Below are 22,066 nucleotides of genomic sequence, written 5' to 3'. Positions count from 1 at the left end.
AATTTCTTTTACACAAAATTGCTTCTACATAATGCTAAATAAAGGCAGGTATTGTCTGTCTCACATGACAGTAGCTGTCGGTTCGTTTCCACAGCAACACACCACAATCCCTTAAGACAGGGATGGGTATGCAGCATCTGTACAGGAGAGCAACGGATTTGACAGGCTCTTGTTTTAATTCTGGAAGAGAATGAATGTGCTCAGCATGGGGAGTATGGAACTAGGCAGGATTCTCAAGGCCCTATTTGTCCAGAGGCACAGGGGAGCCAGCAATCCTTTGGGGAGCCAATGGGTCATCAACCTGCAGGGATCTTTTCTGAAGACAGGGACAGCCCCGTATGAGTGTGCATCAACTCCCAATACGCTTTGAAGCTCTGTGGAACATAAATGGCTTACTATTATCATAAAGAGAGTTTGCTTAAATTTGGCTGAGGTAGAGAAATAGAGTCTTTTAGACTGAAACAAGGAAGATGGTAGATAGTAAAAAACTGTTTAACTCTCATGTTGTGTTTACACTGCTGCCTGGTGGTTCAATAAACAGTGAGTGGTTCAACTTGTATTATGTTCACAAAAACATCTTGATGTCATATGAATGGAAAACGTCACTCACTTCTGTATTTACAGGTCTTGGTGTGAAGTTTGTACTTCTGGAGTTATTTTTAAAAATCCTAACTAATGTGGTAATTAAATTCTGATCAGTTGCCATATATATGACAGGTTAGAGAAACAGTACCTGGAAAGCTTCTGTGCTTAAAGCACTGGTTGTCAAGTACTTCTGTGGCATTAGGTATTTATCTCTATTACATGACTATATTGACCTCTACAACCCTATTTGATTGTGAGGTAAGAATCAATGGTGACCCCTTTCCACCATTCACTGTGGCCACTTTTGTTCCTGGATGTCACGGAACGCTCGCCTCCCGCGAGTCACGTGGTTCAGCCCGCCACATGCAGTGGGAGGACTGTCTTGTTTGTAACCACATCTGCACCTCGTTCGTCTTTATGTATATAAACCCGTGTTGAAGTGTGCAGGGTGTTGGTTATTGTCGACATAATGTCTAGATATAACGCGTTTCTGTTAAATGTATTCTTGTGTATCGTGTTTGTTTAGCGTTAACCGTTTCATGTTTCTTGTTTGTGATAAGTGTGAGTGCCTTTAAGTCTTTAAATGTTAATAAATGCTCGTCCCAATTGGAGGAGTCCATGCATCCTGCCTTGCGCCCTGCGGCACTCGGGCCACCGCACGTTACACTGGACAACTCAGGTCAAAGCCAAAGTCAAGATAATGCAGGAGGCCCAATGTATGATTTAAATAGGAGCCCAACCTCTATGTACTGCTAAGCAGCACTTTAACTGAGTGCACCACTGGTGATTTTACAGATTACATGTGAACATAACCTGGTTCTATCACTTGACCAGGACAGACTATCAATCAATATGTAAACAGAAATGTAAATAAAAATAGCAGTTTGTCTGTTTTTGAGGATTGATATATTCAGTCTGAGGAGGCTGTAGTGCAGCTCCTAGGCACAAAGGATGGTGGGAAAAAAGATTCTGCTTCAATGCATGAAACACTATAATGAAACCTGCACTTATGAATAAGCATCATTTAGGTCGGAAGCACCTAAATGATGTAAATGACATCAATTCTGCCTTGGCCTCCTTGGCATTGTTTTAGTTGGTAGGAACTGATGCAAAGTCAGGAAGAGCTATCAACAGCCCTGTCGGCAGGACATGCAGCTTGACACTAACACTCTCCAGACATCACCAAACATTATTTGATTGATGGAACAATCCATAGTATAATAAGCACAGCAGCTTGTTGCCTTGCTGTTTGCTAGCAAAAAAAACAAACAAACAAACAAACAAACAAAAATCATGATCCCTATAAACTCTAAGTATTTTTTTTTTATTAAATAGGTGTTCTTTGTAACTTGAGATGTATATCTAATTTACCTACTCAAATTTTGCACACATTTTAGTTAGCTTGTCTGTGGGAACACTATGATTAATTCACATATTTATACAATATTTATTGTGAGTTTTCTAGCTGGCTAACTTTAGGTATTTAACAGGTGCATTAGTATCCTACCAACATTGGTGATTATACAAAGAAAGAATTAACAAAGAATTTATACAGCATTGTTGTTCAGTAAGGATTTACTAAGACTGCACATTTATGTTCACATTTACTGTGAATAGGGCTACTAATTGTACTTCCTGTAAGTTTTGAAAGGCAGTTTGACAATGGTGGAAATTGTCAAACATGATACCATCAACAAATTCAAGGTACAAAAAAAAGCAATTTCAGGAACACTAACGTAACAGTGTTAAAAAGTGAATTCACAACCCATCAAACCATTCTACATGGCGTAATGTAGAATAAGAATAATAGAATGTGGAATGAGTTCATGACATTAGTGCCATAGGTACACTAGGTAAACCCCATAAACAAATAAATGCACAGTCTTAGTATGAGGACATCACAAAATAATTTAAGGAAACAATACCAGACATTCTGAAATAAAGAATAATTAAAAAAAAATAGATGCTTTTTTGGTCCACAAGAATTGTTTTATAATTTTAGTACTAGGATGAAAATTGAAAAGTGAGGTCCATAGAGATTACCAAGCTAATGTACAGTACACCAATACTGCCTTCTCTCTCATTGTTTAGCAAATATTCTGATGTACTTCTGTCCTAGCTGTTAGCAATATCTCCATGGTGCTGGGCCTGGCTGCTTGGGAGCTCTCCATGGTGCTAATAGCTATACTTGGCAGTTATGGGAATACATAAATTTTAATGTAACAGGTTTAATGTAACAATCAGCTCATTGTCCAAAGTCTGTTCCTTTCACTAGTGTAATACCACACATACATTTTGGGTGTCTTTTTGAGCAGCAAATAGGTTTTTTAAAGGATATGTGATATGCATAGTGAGTAAACAGTTTTAAATAATTGCTGCTATTCCATGGCAAACAGTTTTCAGGCCCAGTCTCCATGTGACAGCTCCACCCACAGGCACACACATGGCCGTGATAAATTAGCTTTATGCTGTACAAATATTAATCACATTGTCACCACAGCTGAGGAAGGAAGCAGTTTAGTACCGTCATAGCCACACAGTCTCATTTATCAAACACTGGAGTAAACACACACACGCACATTCATATATGCTGTTGTTCACATATTTTCCTCACTCTTGCCAACTCCCTCTCATTTTCTGACTCCCTCTCTCTCTTCATCTCTCTAAAAAGGATAGGCTCAGAAACAATGTTCTTGAACTCTCTCTAAACTCTTTCTTTCTTTCTTTCTTTCTTTCTTTCTTTCTTTCTTTCTTCAAGCTGATAAAATAAGTGCTGAGCACTCACAGAATGTATTAATACACAAGGATACGCGCAGCCCAGATTCTACTTTTCCAGAAGTGTTTCAGCCTGGTCTAATGGAGAGTCCTGTGTGTACTCAGCTAATCAAAGAAATCTTATGTTTTTGGCAGTGTGAGGTCAAGGTTTCAACTGTAGACCAGTTATCACTGGCCTTAGTAGTGTGTCAACAGTCCTGTTAGCTGGGTGACATTAGTGATGAAGGCTGCATGTGCCCTGGAGCACAGTCATCAATGCCTTCAAGAGTGGGTGGAATTTGAGCATATCACTTGGGCATATTTGATGTGGCGGGAAGCAGAGTGTGAAAGTGGTGACTGTGGAGATAGAGGAGAATTCTGAGATTAGCAAAGGGGTTACACACTGCAGCAAGAGAGTGGAAGAGAGAAGGGCATACATTCAAATATCATTTGCACCTTTCCAGTCTGGTCTCATCCACACTGCAGGCAGTGAATTTCCCATGCCTCAGACTATCACACCATATTGTCATACTGTAAGAAAAATCGAGATTGAAATGAAACTGACATTGACAAGTCCACTGAATATCATGCACTGCAAAGTATCACAGCATAAATGTCCTTGTGGCAGTAATTTCACAGTAATGAAATTAAACCTATGCATTTCTTGGAGTCTTGTGTATTAGGTTACTTTGGCTTCTGTAAGATTACCCTTGTTTCCCAGGATATATGTCCCTGTGGTGGTGATTTTGTGGAACCTAAATTACTTGCTCACAGGGACATTTTTTTAGCCTTTGTTTTAAAGATTAATGCCCACCAGGGACTCACAGTGATTGACTTATTTGCTTCAGATGTCACAGCAAATAGCCCAGAAGTGTGTGCAAATATGATTGGACTGGACTGTCCCAATCCATTAGCAAATGAATTACCCAACCAATAAATACCTAAATCACAACAATATGCATAGGACATCATTCATCATCACTCCCTCAGTCATGTTCTGTGCTGGTGTTCCATATTGGAGTGGTTAGAAGGAGTGCAACAAGAACAATGCTAACAGTGATAACATGTCTCCTGGGAAACACATATAATGTCACATTTCCTGAAACAGATAATAGGTACTACGCAGAAAGAATGTTTGTCCTGAGATGGTTTATATAATATATAATGTAGCAAAATATGTAGCCTCATACAAAAACCCCACCCAACTTTGACAGGTTTAATTCAGCTATGTCTGTCCTTGTGTGGTGTCTTTTTACAGTATGTTGATGTGATATTACAGCTCAGTAGTAGTTTGTACCATGTAGACTGGATCATGTGGTAAATGTGTCTGTTAAGAAGTCCACATGATATGCCAGTTCCTCGAAAAGCTGATCATTGAGAGGACACGCACTACTCAGATGTAATTAATGCACTCACATTACCCTACTGACCAAATGAATTCATCCTGAATAGAAACATATTTCACATGGATGTCTAATTCAAACTTGTCAGAGCATTGACCAGTGACAAGATTATAGTAACGTAAATTTGTTATAGAAAATGACTGACATTGCAATTTAAGACCATTCAAAAGCATATTGTAATTGACTCTACCCATTACTGCGATAGTCAGTGCCCTTTAGGCCATCTCTTTTGCTCTCTCTCTCTCTCTCTCTCTCTCTCTCTCTCTCTCTCTCTCTCTCTCTCTCTCTCTCTCTCTCTCTCTCACACACACACACACACACACACACACACACACACACAAAACACTCACTCACACTCAGATGACAATATGACAATCATGGAGCAAATGTAGTCTGATGAAAGTTGAATGTTTTCTCCCAATCCTTGCATCCTTGCAATAATTCCACATATAAGAAACAAACCTAAAGGTAATTTTTCTTGTCAATAATCCTGGTTATGGAACTGATAGTGGTTAGATGTGTTCATAAGGCAGTACTCTCCATGTGTAGTTGCTTTGTAGGATTAATGAGATGGTCTGGGTACACACACAACAATTTCATGCTTCTGTCACAGCGTGAGGCCAGAGCTGACACTCTATATGCAGACTAGGCAGGATTGTTATAAGCTTCATTCCTGTATTGGTGTTCACAGGTGGAAAAAGGATAGACTGCTTATTCAATACTTCCCCCTATAGCAATGCCTCCCTCTATCATGCATACACTGCTCCTATATTACACAAACATCTATAGTGTCATGTAAGTGGAATGAAATAGAAGTGAAGTATAAGGTAGAACTTGAGAATAATTACTCTCCTTTCTCCTAAAATACTCTGAGAAAATTATGTGGCTGATACAGATGTAGGTTATTCTAATTATAATCAGAAACTGAGATAGAAGACAATACTTTCTTATTAACACAACATTAAGACAGGCTCAACTGAAGGTACGCAGTGTTCAGCCAAACTATATATATACACACACAGCAAAAGTGAAATCTGTTTTCTTTGTGTTTTACAGGGTAAAAAAGCACTACAGTCTGTCCCAGTTTATAGAAAAGAACAACAAATAAGACTGTAACTATGGTTCAAGCAGACAATGGATCAGTTCAGGGATTGGAAAGACTTCTAAAGGGACCAGTTCAAGAATTGGATGGGCTCCAGTTTGGGGATTTGACAGGCCTCTAATTGGAACAGGTCAGGAATGGGACAGGCTTCTAATTGGAACAGTTCAGAGATTGGGCAGGCTTTTAAAAGGCCAAGCAATGCATCAAACTGGGCCATGCTGAGTAGACACCAAATTTAAGAGCCAGGTCATGCTTAATCTCATAGCTAAATACCTGGTGAATCTCTAAATATGAAGACATCATTTAGTCCTTAAGCACCAAAGTGCACACATTCAAGAACTCGTATGATTGCGGGAGTTTAAACATGATTGCAGGTAATTACTAACCCTACTTCTGTCCAATCAACCCCATGTGAACTAATCAGCACAAGCTATTGACACAGCGTTCTCTCACTGAGAGACTGAGAGGATATATTGTTTATACAAAGTACTTCTGGTGTTGGAGTCAGACCTTATATGAATTTTTGAATCTTACATCACACATTTTTTCTTTAATTATCGAGACATTAGTATCAGTGCAATATTATATATGATATATTCTCATATATATATATATATATATATATATATATATATATATATATATATATATATATATATATATAACAAAAGCAGCATTTGATACTTCTAAAAGTGCCTAAGACAAACCTTATTTGACTTTGTCCTTAAAGAGTTTAAGTAGTCCCACAATCAATGTCATGAAAAGAGCAGTGATAAAATGATGCTGCATGTAAACCATATTACTTTGATTGAGACTAATGTCTGGAATAGGTTGAAAAATAAATTGATGGTAATCATGGGCTACATTTATATTGGCAAAAGTTCAAGCCAAACTTTCTCTGTGGTGATTGATGGTCCACTATCAACACAGCACCTGCTAAACTAAGCAATGTTCTTAGAGTGTGATTGATAACAGCGCAGTATGGACCAAGCTGCGCAAACCCCAGTGCTAACATTTAGCAAATTTACTCAGTACCTGGAGTTTTCCTGCTTTTCCAACATTAGTTATAAACCTTTCCCACCACTTGTTCCTGAAAAAACACATCACATATGAATCATTTCGACATACATAATTTACACCGAATCAAACAGATGTTCAATTTATGTTAAAAATAATATATAAAAATAAATCAATAAAATTGACACATATTTCATTAAGCATACATATCATAATTACAGTCTGTCTGGTATACTGTTTGATACAAAGGATTTGTGTGCTTGCTTATGCTGGAGAAAATAGCAGGAGTGATATAGTCCTCACACAGGAGTGAGATAATCCTCACACAGGAGTGAGGTAGTCCTCACACAGTAATGTAGTTTCTCTCTCTTCCTGAACCCTCTAAAGTGTTTCTTTGAGAGAGCCTGTTCTTCATTATTCTCTCACCTGAATTTTATTAACTTTTGTACCACCACTGGTGGTTAGTTATGGACAGTTTCTACTGTCCATAACTAGTAAAGTATGTAACTAGTGGAAGGTATAAGTATCACTGAATCATAGCTATCTCTTCAAATTAATATGCAGCATTTATTAATTTACATATACAATTTGCTTGAAGTATACATGACCTAGAAATTATATCCATTCGGCAAAGATAAATGTAAATATTTACAAAAATGTACCCTGCAAATGATTTACACATAAGATTTGCTTAGTTCATGTTTCATACATGAGGCCCTTTGACTATAAAGACTAGTTTATTTGAGTAATTGTCAAACAGAGCAAAATGTTCCATACTAGCTCCATGGTAGCTCCTATGTAACATACAGTATATTAATGTGCAATGTCAGTTGCACAGAGACCAGAGTTTCTCACCTACCAAAGTTGGAAGAAACCCAGTTGACTCATTTTCATACTAATACCCCCACTAGAGGGGCATACATATCCCACAGCTCAACGGGGGCGTATAACCGATAGTCCACAGCTGCTCATTAATAAGCCAATTAAGCCAATAGCTATTATTCATTAGGCTATGGCTAATAGTAATTTGAAAGCCAGGCAGAGCTATCTCCAGAAGCAAAATTCCGCACTTATCATTTTCTTAAAATTTAAGAGATAAAACACTGTATTCAGATTATTAGGTAAGTTCATCTTATTTCATAATTTTAATGGGGGATAGTTTAAGGGGATGTCTTCCTGTCAGTGTTTATATATTTTAAGAACAGTACAAGTGAGACTACATAAACTGAGTGTGTTGAAAAATTATCAGGTTCATGAGTTTAGCTCATGAACCAAAATAAATAAATAAACAAACCCATTTTATTCACACCATTGCAGAATTTGTTGCAAATTCACTAATTCAACACAGAGCACAGAACTCCCAACCTCTCTCAACTAACATTTTTCCTACCAGATTCTCTCTCTCTCTCTCTCTCTCTCTCTCTCTCTCTCTCTCTCTCTCTCTCTCTCTTTCTCTCTCTCTGTCCTAAAGGCAGAGCTATTAATATTCTTGTGCCACCTGTACTGAGCTTATGTTCTATTGCATGCTGAGAGCCAGACCACAGACCCCAACCATGAGCACAGCGTCTGGTGGCCTTCCGCAGGGAAATCTCCCCTGCTCCCCCTTTTGGCACTCTCTCTCTCTGTCCTCTCAGGGGTTTTAGCTGAGACACGGATGCGCTCCTCCTCTTCCTCTGACCCCTGCCAGGAGCCCCTGCCGTCCGTTTCTCTCTGATTTTAATGCTGGCTCTGCACGGAGGCCAGTGATAGTGCTGTCTCAACTGAAGCTGGTAAAAGAGGGCATTGCAGCATGACTACAGAGTGGGGGAGGAGCTGTTGTGAACAGCCTGCTGCAGATATTGCTCACTGCTCAGGTAACAGGCAGAGGCAGAAGACCCGGGGAGTGCCGGTCCTCTTCTCTGCTGACTCCGATACTTTTCAGACAGTCAAATAGCATTTTTATGCAGTACAGTAGAAGCTTGCAAATTGTTTATTTTTATTCGGTCAGTTTGTTTATATCAAGATTCCTTGATTGAAGGAGTTTTTCACAGATCACAGTGTTGTATCAGGCCTGTAGTTAATTTGCACCATTGTTGTACTTTTGTTTCTTTGTGCAGGGTTAGTTGTTTTCTAATACAGCAAAACTGCTGTATTCAAAAAATATTATTGTAGACGATCTTCGCTGTAGATCTTTCTGTCTTCTCCATAAAATTCATAAAGCAAACAATCCTGGATATCCTGTTCTTGTTCCTGATTGTCCCTGCCCAACAGAAAATATATTTCAATTTCTTGATTATATTTTTCAACCTATTGTTCATTATTTAAAGGCTCTTCACAATCCTTCTACAATCTTTGAAGGCCTGAAAGAACAAACAGTACTTGCCAATTTCCTTCATTTTTCAAAAGATGCTAAAAGTTTATACATGGTATTACATACTACAAATAAAACAGTGGCTAATATAAACACTTCAAAATCTTTCAGAATTGCTGAAACATCCTTTTAGTGCATCCTCCTACAAAAACATCAAAGACATGCTCATCAAGGGTGAGATAAATGACCAGTTGAATAAAAAATGTTATTGTAGGTTGTAACTGCTTTAGATGTACTACATTTAAATTCATTAAAATAGCAACTAAAATTATTATCAGGAAAGTCTCAACTGTTATCACCCATTCCTCCTCATGCATTACTCATGCAAGAGATGCAATCAGCTTTTCACTGGAGAAAGAGAGGGCTTGCTGATCATTCTGTGGAACACCCTCAGACCTTTGGAATTAAGGATTTGTTGTTGCCAGTGACAAAGCATTTTAATGCTAATGAACACTGCATTAATGATATATCTGTTTGCATGTCCTGTTGCTATGGTAGCAATGAAGTTAGAAATCGTAAGGAAAAAGAAATAGACTACACTTGTTAGAACTACATTGGTTTTGTTTGTTTGGTTTCAACATAAACTGGTTTCACCTCCTAGATCTCCAGAAGCACTTTTCTTGCACAGCTCATGAAGGACCTCTGTCCAAATGCCCCGTTTCTCTAGAAGCCTGGTGCATTTTACTCTCATGCGTTTCCCTTTGTGTCCCTGTGTCCTCTGAGGCATGCACATGAACAGATATTATGCGGACCTGCCCTCATTAGTTCTTCTAAACAAATCCTATGAATAATACTGAATAATGTCTTTAATCAGTGTGCCACTGGCTCTGTCCTGTGCTCAGATTACCTGCAGAACCCAGCAGCACCATGTTCATGCTCCATCTGCAGGTAAAGCCATCATTTAGCTCTCGACTGCAAATATTAGCTATCATAGCCCCTTTTCTCTGGCCAGGAAGGCTGTCTTTAATGAAATATATTGACCTGCTTTAGATAAATCAGCAATGCTTTTTGAAATGAGCACAATATTTCACTGATAAGTCCCCTGATAAAATCATATTACTTTTTCTCCATGTAATTGATCTACTTTTCACTTATTGGTGCTTTTTTGTGTAGCTTTGTCTTTATTAGCTTTCAGCTGTCCCCTGTACGAGGTCCATCAGTCCCCTATCCATTCTTCAAATGCCATTATAGTAATCCATCATTTAATGAAGTGCAAAACATTAGAAACACCTTGTATCGTTATCATTTCAATGCAAATGCAAATATATCATTTTGTTTTAAACCATATTATAATTAGTCTATTGCTTGGGCACCACTGCAAGATGCTAGAATAAAATTCTAATCAGTCAGTCAATCAATCAGCCAATGTCAAATTGGACATACATCATTGTGGTTGACTACTGCCAAAAGGACAAAACAGTTATGATGTGAAAACATTCAATATTAATTCTTATAATGCCTTCAAATCCTACCCAAACCTTATTATGCTGAAACCAAATTACTCATAAATGACATTCTGATAAACTTGCTGCCTCCAGTATTAGATTAGGCTAGATACACAGCCCCATCCCCAGAATGCAGTGTAGCGAAAGGCTGAATAAACACATCTTTTTGATTATGCACAGAGAAGCACTTGGCATTTCCATGCCCATGAGAACACATGCACTCTAAGAGTAATGCCTGATTTGAGCTGGACAAAGCCCCAAGCTTCTGAAGAGCCTGTCCTGCACAAACTCTCCCAGCTGCTAAGTCAGAACAGCTCTGGGGAGGAAGAGGTCAAGAGGACCCCCTGCCAAAGCTGATAATAGAGGCAGAAAGAGAGGAACAATGATGGGAGGTCTTCAGACACAGCTGGAAAACCTTGCTGAGCACGTTAACATTTCTAAAAAGTCTGGAATAATGGGTCCTAGGTAGAATTCGGGCTCTTACCTTTTCACAAGGATTAGAGATGGACTCTGCAGAATTTAGCAAGATTTGAATTGAGCTGTATAGCCCCTTCATATATTTCTGATGTAACCTAATTTTGCCTAACTCACTGGCACGGTCATTTTAATTTATGGAGAATGGGGCCTCAAATATCGTTATAATTGCTCCTGCATACGTGTGCACGCGCACGCACACACACACACACACACACACACACACACACACACACATACACACACACACATGTCTTCACTTCAGCTGAGGAGGAGGTGTCTCCTCCTTAGGTGCAGTGTCTGCAGTTCAACTATACTTCCCACCTCCACATGTGCGAAGGCTGTCCTTAGTGCAGTGCTGCAGACTCCACCTCCACTGCCTCCCCGTCTGCTGGGGCGGAATGTGGACCGCAGCATAGTGACCCTGGCTCTCTGCACACCGATCTGGGTTTCCAAGGCAGTCACAGCTGTGTCCTCCGTCTGCTAGATTTTCTCAGAGAGCATCATGCCAATTACATCTACGGCATTCTCTAAGGGTTCGCAAACATGCACTGCACACAAGTCACAGAGGAGACCAGAGAAACATAATTTGGTGAAAAAGGGAGCTTTTGCTGGACATGTTATTGTAATTATGAGCACAAATGGATGAACTGGAAAACATGCATTGGCTGAGCAATTTGATTATTGGCAAGCACAGTCAGATTATAAACAAAAACAAACAAACAAAAAAATAATCTCTGTTTATGCTTATGGCCAGTATAATTAATTGGTAAATTAAAAGGTGATAATACCATTTTGTTTTCTGGTTTCTATTCTGGCACTTTTTTGAACATAAACAGGTTTATGTTAGAAATGTTCCTCATTTTTAGTGAGAAACAAAGCCTAAGGAAGCATTATGCACGTGAGGGGTAAGCCAACTCCAGAGTGGCCTGCCTCCAGCTGAGAAGAGCTTTACTGCAGGCTACATGTCCATTCTCCATCTGCCTCAGTTCTGCTTCTCTCACTGGCCTCTGTGTTTCAGTCTTCCTCTTACCCTGCAGAACTTCAGGATTGTGTGAAGTCCTCACAGGCCACATATGTGAAAGGCATTACCATATGGCTTTTGGTGTCTTGCATAAAGGACCTGTAACATCAGGACAGTGGGAGAGGTCTAATTGATTTTTATGTGCTTTTCTGGGGAGAGGTCTAATTGATTTTTATGTGCTTTTCCATTTTGAGTCCTCACTCATTATTAAACAATTGGGTTGGACAATGCCAGCATTGTGCAGAGAACAGATGGACTATGGACAATAATCCAAAAATGCTAAATACCATTTCTTCTCATCAGGGGTGGATTTCTGAAATAGACTGCATGCAATGTGTTCTGCTAATTTTAGGTTCATGAGCCTGTCAATTTCATACTGTTATAAATAGAGAAAGTATTTTATTGACATTATTTTACATGATTTTAGGAAAAGGGTACTTCAGTAATATGTTTGTGCTGAGAGACATTTTGGCAGGTTTGCAGTCGTAGCAGTGGCAGCCTGATGAGGTTTGAGGCAGTGAATTTGAGTTTTCATTGTTCTGTTTATTCCTCGGGTTCCCAAGGCTTTATTATTTATTCATGGAAGCCTGCGCTTTCAGCCTAAGTTGCTGCTGAGGGCAGGTGAGGACAGAGAGAGAACCATACACTCTATATTAAATATAGCCAAATGCAAGGCTTGATTTTGTAAACAGTATATTCTGAAGAAACATCTTAATCTGCAGTGCATTACTGCTAAATACTCAGTTTAAGTTGGAGATAACATATGACATTAACACCATGAAATCACCAGTGCTGTAGCTATAGCTTGCTCAGTAAAGCAGTAGCGCATGGTGCTACTAAAACAAAGCCCATGAGTGAGTATTAATTCTACATTTTATTTTTATTATTCACATTACTTATTTTTTTATTAGTGGTAGTGTTGTGTACAAGTGCTCTTGTCACATAGAAGGGCATCCTTCTAATATCCAAAGTAAAGTAATACCATTTTTGTTATAATTAGTAAGTTTTGGTTCTGGCTTGCCAGTCCGAATTTTAGCCAAAATGCACAGAATGAAGTTCTGTGATACTGATTTTCTCAGTTGATTCTAGAGTTCTTTCAGATTTAAAGAACTTTATGCCTTAAATATTAATGCATTCCATTCTTGAGGCAGCTGTTTAACGAGTCACTGCCTTTGAAGGTACCTCTCAGTGAACGACATTTTAAAAGAGGCAAAGAGGATCTTTGCGACGCCTCGCATTCAGAACACTCTTCAGAGTTGCCATATGTCATAATATGCTTGGCACATAAAATCTGTTTATATGTGTCAATCACATTACACCTACATACATAACTTGCGCACAACACAACATTTCATCTTAGCTGGCACACTATTTAAGATAATTTTAGCTTAGTGTAACAATGCTACCTTTTTAAATGTAACTATGGAAATTACTTATATGTGACAAATAAAGACAATATTTCATCAACAGGTAAAAGTTGAAAGAGTAACAAAATTTGCAAATGTATCCCTCTGCTCTGTCTTTTTTTTTTTCAAAGCGAAGTAATTGATCATGCTACATTTACAAAAATTACTTTTTTATAAAAATTGTTCCTTTTCATATATGTTACATTTTAATATATTTTCTAGATTTTGTAAATCACCTAACTATCAAGTGTGAGAGGGTTGGTGAAATCCCTGAAGATGATCACTGAGTGAAATCCCTGAAGATGATCACTGAGTACCACTGCTTTTGCTTTAGTAAATTAAACAAATGGACAGTAGACCACTATAATGAACAGAGAACAGGCACATTTTCTGACGTGGGATTCAAATGGCATTTAAGTAGGTTCACATATCTGTGTGAAATCGGTACTCTGTCCTATTGTGCATTATTAATATGAAAGTAAAGTGTGGTGTAATATCAGTGATAAATTTGTCATTGATTTTATATATTGATACTTTTTCAACCACATACAGGCACAGTTGTTAGCTAGGCAATGTAGAATATCTAGCTAGCCAGCCGGTCTGGCTTATTGGTTGCTTAATTGCAATGTAAATATAACAAACAGTACATTTATCTAGTAAGTTACCTCAGCATATTCCTACAAATTGTACTAATCACAAAGTGATCACCAAATTCAATATGATGTATGTGGTTTATATTACATGCACAATATTTAGCTGATATGATAAACCTCATACTGTAACACACAAACTAACTGGGATAAAGACTCTGAGAAAAGATGGACAGCTGTTTATTTTTGCACACTGAATCCAAATATGTCTTCAATTTGTATTAAACTCACATTTATATGTATGACATTTAGCAGGAGTGATCTACTAAAGGGTTTTAGCTATCTACTTAGAAAAAATTGTTTACCACCCATTATACCCACATATCATTAAATATGGAAAATCGGTACCAAGGAAAGTGGAGCCATTCTGTGGTGGCAAAATACTACAGGACACTTGAAGAGGGTTATTTCTGAGACTAAATATTTGCAAAATTCAGACACATGTACAGGACTGTACATATTTTACATGTAATAACAGTCTTATTTATGAATAAGTAATAGTCCTTTATAGTTATTGTAAAGATAGACCACATATTTTAGTTCATGGGAATATATATATATATATATATATATATATATATATATATATATATATATATATATATATATATATATATAGAGAGAGAGAGAGAGAGAGAGAGAGAGAGAGAGAAAATTCCCCACTCGCCCTGATTCTTAGTGTACAGGCTCAGAGTTGTGGATTTGGGATTTGGGATTATGTGGGATTATGAGTTTCCCTGTCTTGATGTCAGTGGCTTCTATATCCTCATTTGTCCATCTGATTATGCCAGTGGGGTATCTGATGATTGATAGAGCATAGGTGTTGATAACCTGGATCATGTACTTCCCATTCAGGCGACATTGCTCTTTGTGTGTGTGTGTGTGGGTGTGTGGGTGTTGGGGTGTGTGTGTGTGTGTGTGTGTGTGTGTGTGTGTGTGTGTGTGTGTGTGTGTGTGTATTATAAATAAAACTTTTCCTGTTTTATTAAACAAGTAACAAACAGATACGTGTCTTTTTAAGAGATTTAACAGATAAGTAATAATTTAACTGACTACTTTTACATCTACTTGAGTAATTATTATTTTATATTAACAGTACTTTTACTTGAGTACAGTTTTTGGCTACTTGACCCACCTCTGGGTGCATTCTAATTGCTGTAGTAGTTCCCTGCAAAGTAGATTGCACAAGGAATTAAACCATTTTACATTCCAAATCAGATACATTCCAAATCAGAGAGAGTGAAACTGTTCAGTTTGAAGGGAACTTTAAACTGTGCAGGGAGTAGGGAATAGTCTATCATTATGCAGGTTTAAACGAAAGTGTACCCCTCAGTCATTGCATGTCTTGTCAGGATCAGTATGATTTGGCATCAAATTCAGATAATAAAGGGGACCTACATGTTATTTTCCTAGATTTGGTTAATGCATTTGGCTATCTACAGTATAATCGCTTATGGAAGGCATTTGTTTTCTTTCAAGTACTGGATACGATTACTAAAATGGTTAAGGCTAATTTTAAAAATATTGTAAAGATGAGTGGTTAGGAGGTGGATGCATACGCAAAGAAGAGTGAGATTTATTATGGGAAATCCAGAATTGTAATACTCAGAACAGTCCAGGGTCATAGAACCAATATGAAGCATACGAAAATACATGGTGAACAAAAAAGAAACATAACACACAAAGACAAAAAAGGGAAAGCAGGCTATAACAAAGACACAAGCAACAATAAGAACAAATAAATAAGACTAGAGATAACATGCAGGCAGAGAAAACACAAGGCTAGGATTCACAAGCAGTGGCTAGAATTAACACAATCACCAGTAAAAAAACAGAAAACAAGACAGGGAGAGGCTGCAAGGATGGTACCCAGCTCCCTCCAGTCAGGGCATACTTAGATGACATGACAACACAGATAACTACTGTGCCATGTACCCAGCACTTGCTAGAGAAGATAAATGATCATCTTATGGGCAAGGATAAAGGTGAAACCTACCAAGCTGCAGCTGACAAGTTTAGATGAAGAATTTAAATGTGTTAAGGTATGTCATGAGGTGATTTCTTTAAGGTCTAAGGATGCAGTGATTAAAGTAGCTGCACCAGTCACAAAAGCAGGGAAAAAGTGGAATTTGTGAGTGGCAGGGCAGTTAGCTAAGAGAGCACTGGAGGATACGGATGTGGTACAGCAGGTGCAAAGTTGAGGAGCGGAGCTTGGGTCAGGTGATTCGAGGAAAGTGTTTAATAGGGCTGCATTGCCAGAGAGAAGACAAATGGTTACTAGTTTCATTTGTAAACAGGAAGACGAATTGTAGTGTGCAACAGCATCTTTGCAAAGAAAACAGGGCCAATGGCTTTACTAGGAAAAATATAGAAAAGTGGAAAATCATCTGGTGAGGGTTGTGGGCAATGGATGCAAAACACATTACATTTTTGCTTAGAGTGACTTATGATGTCCTTCAAACTCAGTGGGTAGGTGAATATCCTAGTTGTAAATTATGTGTGGGGGTTGGGACACTGAAGCATTTTATTGGCATGTAAGGTTACTTTGACAGAGGGATGATATACATGGAGACATAATCAGGTGCTTTATTTTATAGAGTTAACAATTCTGTTTGAGGATCTCTGATGGAAACACTCTAATCAGCTAACTAGCTAAAGTCTTGTGGATCACCACAAAAGCAGCTCAATCTTCCTGTTTGTTATAGATAAGTGGAATGCCTTTGCTGAGAAGGCTGCAGTTCGACACTATAACACTACTAGAAGACAGCTGACTTCTTCTGATTTCAAAATGGGGCAGCCTTCGTCTCACACACACTGCCTAACATGCTGCCTACTTAGGCAGCTGTCTCCTGAATGGACTGCACCCTATGTAGCAGGATTATAGCAATTAACCATCATGTTGTTACATTAGTTGTTGCAGATAAGTAAAATGATTCAATGTCGTTATGTGGCCTGATTAAGATTCTCACTTCACATTGGACTTCATTTCACAGTGAACATGAGCAACTATTTACAGACTGTAGCCCATCTGTTGTCATGTGATGTTAGTCAGTCCCCCTCCCCATTTGTAACCACAGGAGCACTGCTGACTGGTTATTACTAAGATGTGGGACCATTGTCAACACAGCAGTGCCACTACCATGATACTGTATGTTGCACTACTATAATGTATCAGTCATATCCATGTAGCTGGAGGCTTCATACTTCTAAATTTGACTGTTGTGTTGAGTGCCACACAAATATATCTAGTCAACAGCAGTCCTGTGGTCAGAAAGTGACCAATGAAGAATTGCTGTAGGATGGCAAATTGCTGAAACGAGACCTTGTGACATTGTGTCTTTGCAAAATTACATGAGCTTATCAAAAAGAAGCATCAGAAAACAGTCCAAGGTTAACTACTGCTAATCAGCCTACTAGTGAAAAATGTTATCAAAACCAGGGGAACAAGCTAATGCAGGGCAGACAAAACTCGAAATAAACAGGCAAAGGTCATAAATTCAGGCAGAAATATAATGAACACAGCTCAGTTGGATGGTAATATTGAGTGTTACTGCACTGGATTGGCACAAAATAACTACCTAAAATTATTTTCACCCATTTATATTTTACATTTCTATCATATCTTGCTTTTATGTATTTGGATGAAAAACTAGAAGTTATCATTGTTAGCCATCACAGAGCTAAATACGTTACTGAGAGCACTGAATGATTCTATGTTGAGATAGAATTAGTGCATTTACTCTTTAGAGAAAGAACATGAAGCCCTGAGCAGATGAAGTTGCTATGCCATAATCCTTCCTTCCAGGCCATGTTCCATCTCATACTAGATGTCAAACACGTATCACTTTACACAATATCAAAGGCTTAAAGTAACTCTTGGGATAAAACCAATGTGTTTAGCAATAATATTACTTTTGTTTCTATAATAATTGTATTCATCAAAGATTGCTACTTCTAAATCAGACATAATTCAAGCGTGGATGTCAAAAACATTTTTATTTAACTAATAATACCAAGCAAGGTTGTTGGGGGAGGGTCTCTGATGATTTAGGTTATTCAGTGGGTAAAGTGAAAGGCTTCCTTCATTAATTTGTACATGTTTATGATGTGCTTAGTCTATGCTATTTTGTGTTTTACAGTTTCATTTATGAGAATTATGGATGCAGGCCGGCCAGGCATGCTGTTCAGTCCTGTTAAGACATATACTAAATGCTGCACATGAAACAGTCCCAAAAAATTCTAATATATAAATTTAAAGCATCACTGAGCTGAGAGCTTACCTTAATGTGAGAGTGTTGCGTAGAAATTACAAGAGTAACTTAGTATGATGAAACACCTGTCATGGTCTTCATATCACAGCCTTAAGCTATGTTTATAAAACTGGGATAAATGTTTAAATCAGATTTAATTTTATTTACCTGTTTGTGCATGTTATCAGGCTAATTGCTGAAATGATTGTGTATGAATTAAATTTAAATAAAAATATTTGATTATGTTTGCTTAGTTGGACATCTAGGAAAATGCCAACTTATTTGAATGTATTGCCTTGTGCTTTGTAGTCCCGGCCAGGAATGGATCTGTTCATGAACTCATGTCAGTGAAAGAGTCTTTGAGATTTGGCTGCCAAGCTTGCTTTCACTGCCATTGAAATACATGAACCACTAGTCATGATACCATCTACTTAATAGTTATTATATCACAATGTATACTCTTAAAATGCCCAAATTACATTGTGAAAAATGGGCATATGCATTCATGCAAGCCTAAACAATCCCGTTTAAGAAATGCTACATTGGGTTTTAATGTGCCTGCACAGCCTTGGAAAAGAGCCAGATGGTTCATCTCATTCTCTCATTCTTTCTTTCATATTCTCTCTCTGAGGGAACAGTGGGACAGGGCGTGAAACCCTTAAAGCATTAATGGCCTTTTTTCCTTTTCTTTTTCTTGAAAACTGAGCCCAAGTGGAACATTTTAGTCCACACCACTTTTCACTGGTGTTGACGCCTGCACCACCCACAGCATGGGCTGCTTCCTTTCTCCCTTCACGAGGTCAACTCTGCTGCACTCCAAATGCTCCCAGCGGCGTTTGTGCCCTCTGTGGGCTTTCTGTCACATCGCCTGTGTCCTCACTGAAAGACAAAAGCTTACTGCAACCTGTCATTTCTCCTGCTTTTTTTGGCAGGGAAACATGACAATTAAGCTTAAGGTTATTTGTAATCTTAGCTGCCCATAAAACTAAACAAAAATAGCTTGAGTGTAACACCATAACATGCTTCTGTCATCCTACACTTCTAGATATCCAGATCTTGCATTGAAAATGTTTCATATTCTGTGTTTTGTTTTTTGTTTTTTTAGCACTGGAATTGTGTGAAACATCAGCTAACCTATTACTATTAAAGAAACAGCCTCGTCATCATCATGGCCAGAGTGCACATATTTAATGTTTCATATAGTTGCCTTTACTCCAGATGCTTCATATAGTTTCATATAGTTGCCTTTATTCCAGGATACTGTTTTGAATTTTTCTTCAGATAATGGTATTATGAGTTTTACTGAATTGTGTGCTGCTGCCAGCAGGTGTAAATTACAATTGCTGTGAGTTGAAGTGCTGATGATGCAAGGGCCTGTGCTCATGCCCTCTCACACACACAGTGACTTTATTAAATTTAGATTACAAAATCCTCAACACTCAAAATCAACTTGCTAATTAAGTGATATTTAAAAACTAATTTATTTTGCTATAAGACTATTGAATCAATGGCATAGCAATTTCCTGCTAAAGTTTTGTGTGTTTTTTGTCAGTGAGTTGACAGACAGGCTATTGCTTTTGCCACTCTTCCCATTCAAAAAAGCCCCACTGTTGTGATTGTATTGTTGCATGGTTGCAACTGCACAAAGGTGGTTAAGTAGTGATTTTAAAATAGGGTGCTTAACTCTCTGGATTGGTTTCCTGTCATTGTTCCTTTTGTTGCAGACTTGATGAGAGTAATAAATCAGGGAGCATTGTTTATCGATCTTGTTTGTGTTGCATTATAAATGAAGCACATTTGAACAGTACACTACAGAGCCATCATCATTTATCAACAATAGGCATAATGTAAACCATCATCATTTATGCTCATCAGTGCTTTGGTGCTTGAATATGTTAGGGCGTGCTTTGGCAAAAATTCTTCTACAAAAGTCAAGGGTCTTCATTTATAGTCTATTCAGTGTTCATTTGCTTTTGTTTGTGGTCCACAGGATCTTTTGCTTGTGATCTATGTGGTTTTCTTAATGTGACCTAATTTAAATTCCCATTGCCATATTATTATTGCCCCACATTCACGCCCAAAGTGTGACAGCCTTTCCCCTCGATCCAGACTTCCAGTCTTACATCATAAATGCCGTCTATCTTCCCCAACACATGATGTGAGAGCCTGGTGACTGTGAGGTGATTAAAGGGATGTGACAAGCTGCTTTGATGGCAGGGCTTCCTGCCAGCGGTGAGGAGAGAACGCGCATGCTCAGAGCAGGTACATCCCTCAGGGCATCATTTGAGTGCTTCAAAGTAAACACTGGAAGCTCTCTCTAGCAGACTCCACACTGCATGCCACCCACAGCCCAACATTATTCCTCCAAAGCCTGCAAACCTATTATTCAACTGTCTCACCAGTAAGGGAATCACTCAGCCTTGTCTTGGATATATGCTAGATGCTGTTCACAACAGTTTGGATCAGGCTCAGATTTTGGTGTTGTGTCAACTGGGCAAATCGGTTGAATAGGTCTACAGCTTATATAGCTAACTTAAAAACTTTAAATCCAATCCCTGCACAGCTAATATGATCTCTGCAGAGACAATCTGATCTCTGCACAGGCAATATGAGTTTTCTGTATACCATCACACCATGAAGTGCAATGTATATTTGTATCACTGCCTATGGCTGAGGTTGTGCTTTGCATTTGTGCTTTGCAGGTTTAGGTCTTGAGCAAACTTCATCATATAATAACCTTCAGACAGCATAATGATTTACAGGTGATATACATTACATCTGAGTAACAATAAAATACAACTGAAGCAAAAGGTCAATGACACACTTCTCTGAGTTTATCAGATCATATCACAGTAATTACAAAAACAATATTTGGATATGCACAGATAAGAATCATTTTTTAAAAAGCTGAAATTGCATTCTTCCCCTTGCATAAAGCAGTTAAAACAGTAATCGTAACACCTTTCCTCCCATTTCAGTAAATAACGACCTCATTTTAATACCTGTGTGAAAACCTCCCCTGGTGGAGTTGACGGAGAGGTGTAACAGTAAAATTACTGAGGCACTGTTAAACAAGGTTAGTAAGACAGATAATATTAAGTTCACCTTGTACTACAATAACTGATCACATTATTTCTTTTCTAATACACTCAGTGTATTATGAAAGGTGATTATCAAGAATTTTGTGACGGTGCCCATGTCGCCTGCAGCCTCTTATAAGTGGTGTTTCACAAGGCTTTTTGTTTAGGTTCAGTCTTCAGTTGCAAATGTTCTTTGTTTTGGTTTATTGCCACGCCCCACTCAGATGGTTCATCTGCCTCATTCTCCACACCACCTGTGTTCCATTATGTCATTTTTGTTTCTATGACTGATGTTGGTCATTGTAGTTATGATGGCTTTCTTTTGTTCCTGTTAGTGCACTTTTATGTTTGGTTTTGTTTTGTTACTTTCATTAAACTGTTCAGTTGGATGCCTGCATTCACTTCCTTTTCCCCCATGCACATTCTACACCCATGACAGATTTGTAGATATCTGAGATAAAGATGAGTTCTGAGTGTTTTTATCTCTTGACTGTTGGTTTCACGTTGTGGTTAAACGTATGTAATG

This window comes from Electrophorus electricus, chromosome 2 (assembly GCF_013358815.1).
Source record: "Electrophorus electricus isolate fEleEle1 chromosome 2, fEleEle1.pri, whole genome shotgun sequence".
In the NCBI taxonomy this organism is placed as follows: Eukaryota; Metazoa; Chordata; class Actinopteri; order Gymnotiformes; family Gymnotidae; genus Electrophorus; species Electrophorus electricus.
Note: the sequence above shows the minus strand (reverse complement) of the source record.